The sequence below is a fragment of the Phalacrocorax aristotelis genome, chromosome 16 (genome assembly GCF_949628215.1).
Source record: "Phalacrocorax aristotelis chromosome 16, bGulAri2.1, whole genome shotgun sequence".
NCBI lineage: Eukaryota > Metazoa > Chordata > Aves > Suliformes > Phalacrocoracidae > Phalacrocorax > Phalacrocorax aristotelis.
Window position 1 is genome coordinate 6,499,873 of NC_134291.1, and position 7,479 is coordinate 6,507,351.

General features: G+C 65.8%; 1 long non-coding RNA gene across 1 annotated transcript; it reads right to left on the reverse strand.

Moving 5' to 3' along the window:
- Positions 1-218: 218 nt before the first annotated feature.
- On the reverse strand, positions 219-7,310 carry LOC142065200 (uncharacterized). Its single transcript, XR_012663315.1, has 3 exons — positions 7,101-7,310; positions 958-6,089; positions 219-369 (listed from the first exon to the last, which is right to left on the reverse strand). It is a non-coding gene; the product is annotated as an uncharacterized LOC142065200 (long non-coding RNA).
- Between the last annotated feature and the right edge of the window lie 169 nt (positions 7,311-7,479).

Genomic DNA, 7,479 nt, shown 5'->3' on the forward strand with positions numbered 1-7,479 from the left:
AGGCTACCAGGGCAGAGCCCACCCATGATGCATGCAGAGGTAGGTACACCCGATGGTCGCACCCCCTGTCCCCCCTCCCTAGGGGGGGCCCAGCACCCACTGCCGAGCAGCCAAGGGCTGCTCCACTCCCCGCTGCAGCCGGCCCCAATGACAGATGCCTGGCAGAGCCCAGGAACAACCCGGCAAGTATTTAAAAACATAAATTAAAACAAATTGCATTTTTATATTGCAAATAAGGGCAGTTTTATTGGTTTTATTGCATAACAACCATTAATGAAGTGCAGTTTCAGGCACCTTAATTGCTCAGAGACTAAAGTTCAATCCATATCTCCGGCGCGGGCTGGAAGCCACCGTGTGTCATGCGAGTACCTGGCAGATTGGAAATGTAAATAAATTTATGGTCACTATTAGGAAAACGGAGGAGAGGAGCCCGACTTATCTGGGTGATTTATCCAGGAGGGAAGCAGCGTGGGCGAAACAGCACAAACTATCCCGGGGGGAGGCTGTGGTGGCCCCCCCCGGTGTCACCCCGGCGTGGGAGCCGGGCAGCCGGTGCTCGCCGTGGGGCAGATTTCGGGGCGGGAGGTCCCCAGGCTGCGGGGAAGCTGGTGCTGCCCCGGCCGGCTGACCCCTGTGGGGCGGGGCGATGCAGAGCTCCGGCCGCGGGCGGTGGGGGCTGCACGGGCCGAACCCGGGGCCGGCCCCGGTACCCACCCTCCCCAGCACAACACACGCGTGGGCGTGCACGGGAGGCACAGCCTCACACGCGTGTTTGCGCAACGCACACAGCGGCGTGCGGGTGCACGCAGCTCCGCAGCACCGGGGATACCCTCGCGGGGGCACACGCAGGGGCTGCACAGGGATCTACGCGCGAACGCGCAGCCACGCACACGCAGGACACGCATCACACGGACGCCCGCCCCACGCCAGCCCTGGCACCGTCACACCCGCGCGTACCATATGCGCTGAGCTGGGTCTTGCAGAGCCGAGCCTTACCGGGCCGAGCCTCCCGCATCCACCCGTACCGCGCCGTGGGACCGAGCCCCGTCCCCTAGAGCGCGCGCCGAAAACGTGGGCGGGGCTGGGCGGTAGGGCCGCCCCTCCCCTGCGCGCATGAATGGGTGCGCCCCGCCCCGCTCCTTATAAGGCATCTGGCGCGGCTCTGTGGGAGGGGCATGCCCGAGTCCATCCCGCCCCTCTCGTCCCGCCCCTTCGCCGACGTCCCGCCAATCAGAGCGGCCCGCCGGGCCCCCCGCGGTCGCCGGCCTTTGTTTGTGGAGGGCGTCGGGGCCAATGGGCGCGCGTAAGGGGGAGGGGAGGTCCAATGGGCGCGCGGGGGGAGGGGCGGGGCTGGGCGGGGCCTATGGCCCGGCTCGGCCACGTGCGCGCGGAGCCGCCACCGCCGGGCCCGGGGACACCGAGCGGCCCCGCGACCTGCAGCCTTTGGGGACCCCCTCCGGGAGGCCCGGGTGCCCCGCTCGCCCGGAGCTGCTCCCCGCGCGTGGAGACGTGGACGTGACGCCCCTCCTGCGGCACCCCCAAGCCCTGCACCCTGCGGCCAAGCCAGGCTGCGTTGCCGGCGGGGCCTGCCCGACCCTGCTGGTCTATCCCAGGGGCATGGTGCTCCGGGCACCTCCAGCACCCGCTGTGTCCCCAGCAGGGTTTGTGTCCTGTGCCCCTTGTGGGGTGCCATGTCCCCAGCAGGGTGCTGTGTGTCCCCCCGGAGAGTGCCATGTACCCAGCAGGGTGCCATGTGTCCCCCGGAGGGTGCTGTGTGTCCCCCGGAGGGTGCCTTGCCCCCAGCAGCCCCAAGCAGCCGTGCCTAGCCATGCACTATCAATGCCAGACCCTGTGTTCTGGCACCAGCTTGGCACCCTCCTGCCCTGGCAGACCCCATGGTGCCCAGGGAGCCATTGTGAGGAGCGGCCCCAGCCCCGGCTGGGACCCTCAGGCTCCATCCCGGGTATGTTATGGGTCAGGGCTGGCCCTGAGCAGACACAGCAGTGGAGGGCTAGGCTGTGCTCGGACACCTGTGGCCCCACTAGCTCACAGCAGACAGGTCCGTGGGGCCCATCATGTTGGCGGGGGGGACTGTGGGCAGCAAAGCCAAACTGCCTGCAGCCCGCCCCCCCATTCCGCTGGAGCTGCACCATGCATGGACCCCCAGGGCTGGGACTCAGAGCTAGATGCCAAGTCATGTGCTGGGACCTGGCTGTGCTGAGCACCCACCGCATGGAGGGGTGCAGGGAGCTGCTTCAGTGGCTGCTGGGCAGGAGCCTCCCAAGGGGCCCAGGAAAGGCCACCTGGAAATCCCAGCCTGTGCCTGGGTTGTGTCCGGGAACCACCAGCCTCTCCTAAGCCGTGAGAAATTTCCTGCTTCCTAGCTGGCCCCAGTGCCAGGCCGGCTGCAAGCCGTGGTGTAGGGCTGCCTACTGCCAGGCCACGCTCGCGGCAAAGCTGGTGTGTTAAGTCACTCCCAGTCTGGCGGTAGTGAGCACGGCTGCTTGAGACAAGCCCTTTGCTGGAAAGGTGAAGGTCACGGTCATTTTAACATCACAGGCAGCTCCTGGCTCCCGTGTTCAAGGGTTCCAATCCCCTGCAGTGCTCCCGGATGCTGTTTGTCACGATGGGGCCCAGCCTCGCACCAGCCACAGCACAGCTGTTCCTGTCCAGGAGCCACGGTGGTGGCCCATGACGGCTGGAGCGAGGGGTGCTGCCCCCATTGCTGGCTTTGCAGGGCCTCAGGCTGCACTACTCATACCCCTCCCCACGTCCCCTCACCACCAGCCTCCGGCTCCGAGGCTGGCTGCCCATGAGTTTCCACCACAGCCCGAGGAGGAGCTGTTGGTCTGTCCGTCTGTGCAGGCCTGCCTATGATGCTGCCCAAACCGCAGGCAGCAGCACAGCAGCAGCCAGGCAGGGGGGCAGCCCCGGTGTCACCAGGGGAGGCAGGGATGCCGGTGAGCCCCGGGATGGCACTGCCGCGCTCTCCGGCAGGCGGGGAAGCACGGGTGCATCTCCCCTGGCTCCGGGAGAGAACAAAGGAGGGTATCTGCAGCAGAGGGAGTGCCGCTGCCGGATGCGCTGCAGCGCAGCTAATCCGCCCCGCGCCCTCCTTGGGGCCCCGGCACACCCCGCTGCCGCCACGGCCCTGCAGCCGGCGCATCCCCGGCACAGCCCTCCCATGGGGCCCCGTGCACCGGCCGTCCCCTGCACCAGCAGCACTGCACACTGGGGATAAGGGGCTGCTCAGCCAGGATTCGAGGGCCTGTGTGGAGCCGGGGGAGGGGGCCCAGCCCAGCTCCCCCCATGGCACCATGGCCCCGGCCTGCTGCCCTTACGGCACGCACCGTTCAATCCCGCCAGGCGCACCGTTGTCACGGTGGTATTCACCCCAGCTAATGCCGCACCATAAAGGAAAAGTCTTACATTAACGACTTCTGTCACCAAAGTCATTAACATAATAGGACTTCCACATCAAAATTGAATATTAATGCTACACCCGGCTGCGGAGTGAGGCGGATAATTGCTCTAATACATTTTCCAGTAGGATTTTCACATCGCAGCAGCAATTGCATTAGCAAACCCGATTATTACCACGGCCGATACAATGGGACAGTTAATGGGAGTTAAGTTTCTTCCTTTTTCCTTGGGACCCCAGAGCAGGTGAGGCTCTGTGCCCCCCGCTGCCCCCCACCTGCAGAAGCCTCCCCGGAGCCCAGGGTGGGGGAATGACGTCCCCAGGCTGGGAGTGGAGGTGATGGCAGCGCTGAGCTGCCTCTTCCCTCCACGCCTGCAAACACGACCCTTGGTCGCAGACAGCCTTGCAACATGCCGGCAAACCTGCAGCCAGCTGGAAACCTGCCTGCCCCAAGCACCAGGAGGCTGAGCCACCCACATTGTGCCGTGCCATGCCAGGCCGCGCTGTGCCAAGCCGTGCTGTGCTGCAGAGCCCTTGGATGGGCCATGCAGGGGCAACAGCAGGGTCACACTGGCCGAGGGTCCCACCACGGTGGTGCTGGGGTGGCTGAGAAGAGCAGGGGGCTGCTCCAGCCCCGGCCCAGGGCTGACCTGCTCTGACTCTGCTCGGCAGCCTTGTCTCCTTTCCGAGGGGGTTCAGGAGCTCCCATGAGGATGAAGCACCAAAACATGCAGGGCATGTGCCTGCTCCTGGGTGAGCGGCTCCACACGGGCAGGCGCAGGTTCTGGTACCCTGCCAGGTCGGGGTGCCAACGTGCAGGTCACAGCCTCCTCACTGCACCCCCAAACATGCGCTTGGCCAGAGGAAGACACCCCTGTGCAGGAACAGGCAGCGCCCTGCCTGCAGCCCCTGCCTGTCGCTGCACCCCTTCCTTGGGGCCCTCCTGCCCACCCAAAGGTGCCCCTGTGCTCGGGGTGCTCTGCAATAGCACAGCCCCGGCCTGGCTCCTGCTGCTGGCCGCTGCGCAGCCGTGCAGGAGCACACGGGGCCGGCGATGCGGATGCTCCCGCGTGCATGCATGCACCGGCGCCGTGCGGCAAAGCCCAAGGGCCGCGGTGACGCGCGGCCCATGCACCCAGGCAGGAGCGGTGCAGGGCTGGGGGAGACGGGTGCCCTGCATGCATGCAGCAGTGGTGCAGGGCTCGGAGCCGTGCAGGGCCGATCCTGCAGCAGCTCCAGGTCTCCTGGGGGCGGTCGGGGAGGGTTGGAGAGCTCGGTCCCTCCTGCCGCCCTTTGTCTCGGGTCCCGGCGGGGCCGCCCCGGGGGCGCGGACAAAGGCGGCTGTGGGGCTGTGGGGGGATGTTTACACACTGGGGATCTGCCCGGGGCGGGGTTCTGCCCACGGGCGACGTATACCCACGAGGGGGGGCCTGCCCACCGTACCCAGGGATGCAAGGTCAGGGCTCGAGTATCTCCCAGCTCCACAAACCTCTTCCGACCCGGCACGGTGGGGTGGGGGGTTCCCAGCCCCTTCCCACTCCCACTCACCCCCTGGCACTCACTGGGGGAAGGAAGAGCCTCACAGCCGCTTTTTTTTTCTTTTTTTGGGGGGGTTTTGGGGTTTTTTGTTTTGCAGTCAAGAAACTGTTTCCGAGCGCTTCTCGACCACTGGCAGCCGAACAATGCACCGGCCCCGACCCACCGCCCCGCCGGCACCCGGCACACTGTTACCCCAACGCCGGGATTTGCATCGCACGCTCCTGTTTGGCAACGATTCCGTGCGCTGGGTTAATCCGTAATGTTATTTATCGGGCCAGAGCCCTTTCCCAGATGGAGAGGGATCCAATGGGGATGTTTTAGCGTGTTTCCCAGAGCGCGGGGATGACTGCGGGCTGTGGCTCGGAGCTGCCGTGCACATCCACAGGAGGATGCTCCCAGGGTGGTCAGGATGCAGCCAGCCCCGCTCCCCACGGCAGGTTTCCCTGGGAGAGGGGGAGCCCTGGATCCAGCCGTGGAGCTCAGCCCATGCTGTCCAGGGTGCTCTGCTCCAGCGGCTGCTTTGAAACACCACAGGGAAAATAATCGAGGAAGAAAAAGTGCACTTTGGTGGGCAGCATGCAGGGAGGGGGTATGCCGGGGCAGCAGGACAACAAAGGTCTATCCCAGGAGGGTCCCAGCACGTCCCCCCTCCCGCTCCTCACACGGATGGAGGAGAAATCTCCACTGTGCCGAAGGGCCCATGGCACCACGGTGCTCACCCTGGGCTGCGCTGCTGGCACCGCGGCCTTTGCACCGCGGCCGTGGAGGATACAGGGCGTGCGCTGCCGCTGTGCACGTGAGGTCCGTGCTCACGGCGTGATCTGGCATCCCTCTGGTCCGTGTGTCTGCTTGTCGCTGTGCATCACTCCCTGCTGCGGCTGCACGTCCCTGTGCACTAGCGCATGTGCCAAGGCTGTGCCCCGCGGTGCAGCCGGCTGTCCCCGCAGTCTGTCCTTGCACCCCGTCCCCGGGAGTGTGTGAGTGCTGGGCACCATGCCGTGTCCGTGCGTCCCGGTGTGCGCAGGTCTGTCCGTGCGGTGCTGGGGCGCACTGTGGTCGCGATGCCGGAGGGTCCCCACGGGCTGTGCCGCGTCCCCCGGCCACTCGCCCTCCTAACTCGATTGTCGTCCTGGCGTAATGAATAGCTCCGTTGTAATCTAATAGCTTTTACAAGTTATTTGGATTTATTTGAGTATTTTCAATCAATTACATCCTTTTATTTCCCCCCCAAAAGAAAAGCCCGCAGTGCCCTGATGGAGACTCGCGGTTGCAGGCACTGCCGCTCCCAGTCCAACCTCAGCGTCCCCGCCGCTCCTCTGCCTCCGCCGCCTGCTCACCACCCTGCCCATTGCATGGCCACAGGGGTAAACGGGCCCAGCTCCCCTCAGCCAGTGCAGCCCCCCTGCACCGCACGGCCCTTAAAAATTGTGCAGCCTCCCCCCAGCCTTGCACTGCGTGGCCCCCCCCCAGCATTGCACACACTCCCTATTGCACGGCCCCCCAGCACTGCACACCCCGCCACACACACTGCACAACCCCCCAACATTCCATCCCCCAACTTGCACCACATGGGCCCCAGCATTGCACCTCTACACACACTGCACAGCCCCCCAGCATTGCACAGCCCCCCAGTTTGAACCGCCTGGCCCTCTTGCATTGCACACCACCCCGGCACTGCACAGCCCCCCAGTATTGCATCCCCCTAACTCGCAGTACATGGTCCCCCCAGAATTGCACACACAACCCCCACTGCACAGCCCCCCAACACTGCACCCCCCCAGACACTGCACAGCCCCCCAGATACTGCATACCCCACCATTCACCACGTGCCCCCCCAGCATTGCACCCCCCCACACACTGTACAGTCTCCCAATATTGCACGCCCCCACCTTCCACCGCACGGCCCCCTAGCATTGCACACACATCCCCACGCCACACAGCCCCCCAACATCGCACACACCCCCAATATTACACCCCCCACACCTTGCACCGTATGGTCTCCCAGCATTGCACACACCCTCCAAGCCCTGCACAGCCCCCCATATCGCACACCCACCGCTGCGCCGCATGACCCCCCCCGGCATTGCGCCCCCTCCCCACTGCACGCCCCCCCATTGCAGCCCCATCGCCCCCCGCAGACCTGCCGGCAGCGCGGTGGAGCCGGTGGGTGACTCCGGCCCGTTCCCCTCTCGCCGCCGCCTTTGATCTCCCCCGCGCCGCTCCCGGGCCTCGGGGTCCACCCGAGGGGGGGTGTGGGGAGCCTAGAAACCGCCCCCCGGCTCTCCCTCTCCCCCCCTCCCGGGGGCCGCCTTGAAACTGTGCGCGGGGCCCGTCATCGCTTTTCGCAGGGGCCGGCCAATCAGCGCCTTGTTTACACTGCGTGATTGACAGAGAGCTGGCGTGAGGCCAGCCAATCAGCATCCGGGGGCGGGGACGGGAGGGTTCGGGTTGCAGCGGCAGCAATGCAACCCCCGCTGCAACGCAACCCCCTCGCCGCGATGCACGGCGCATGCGCGCTC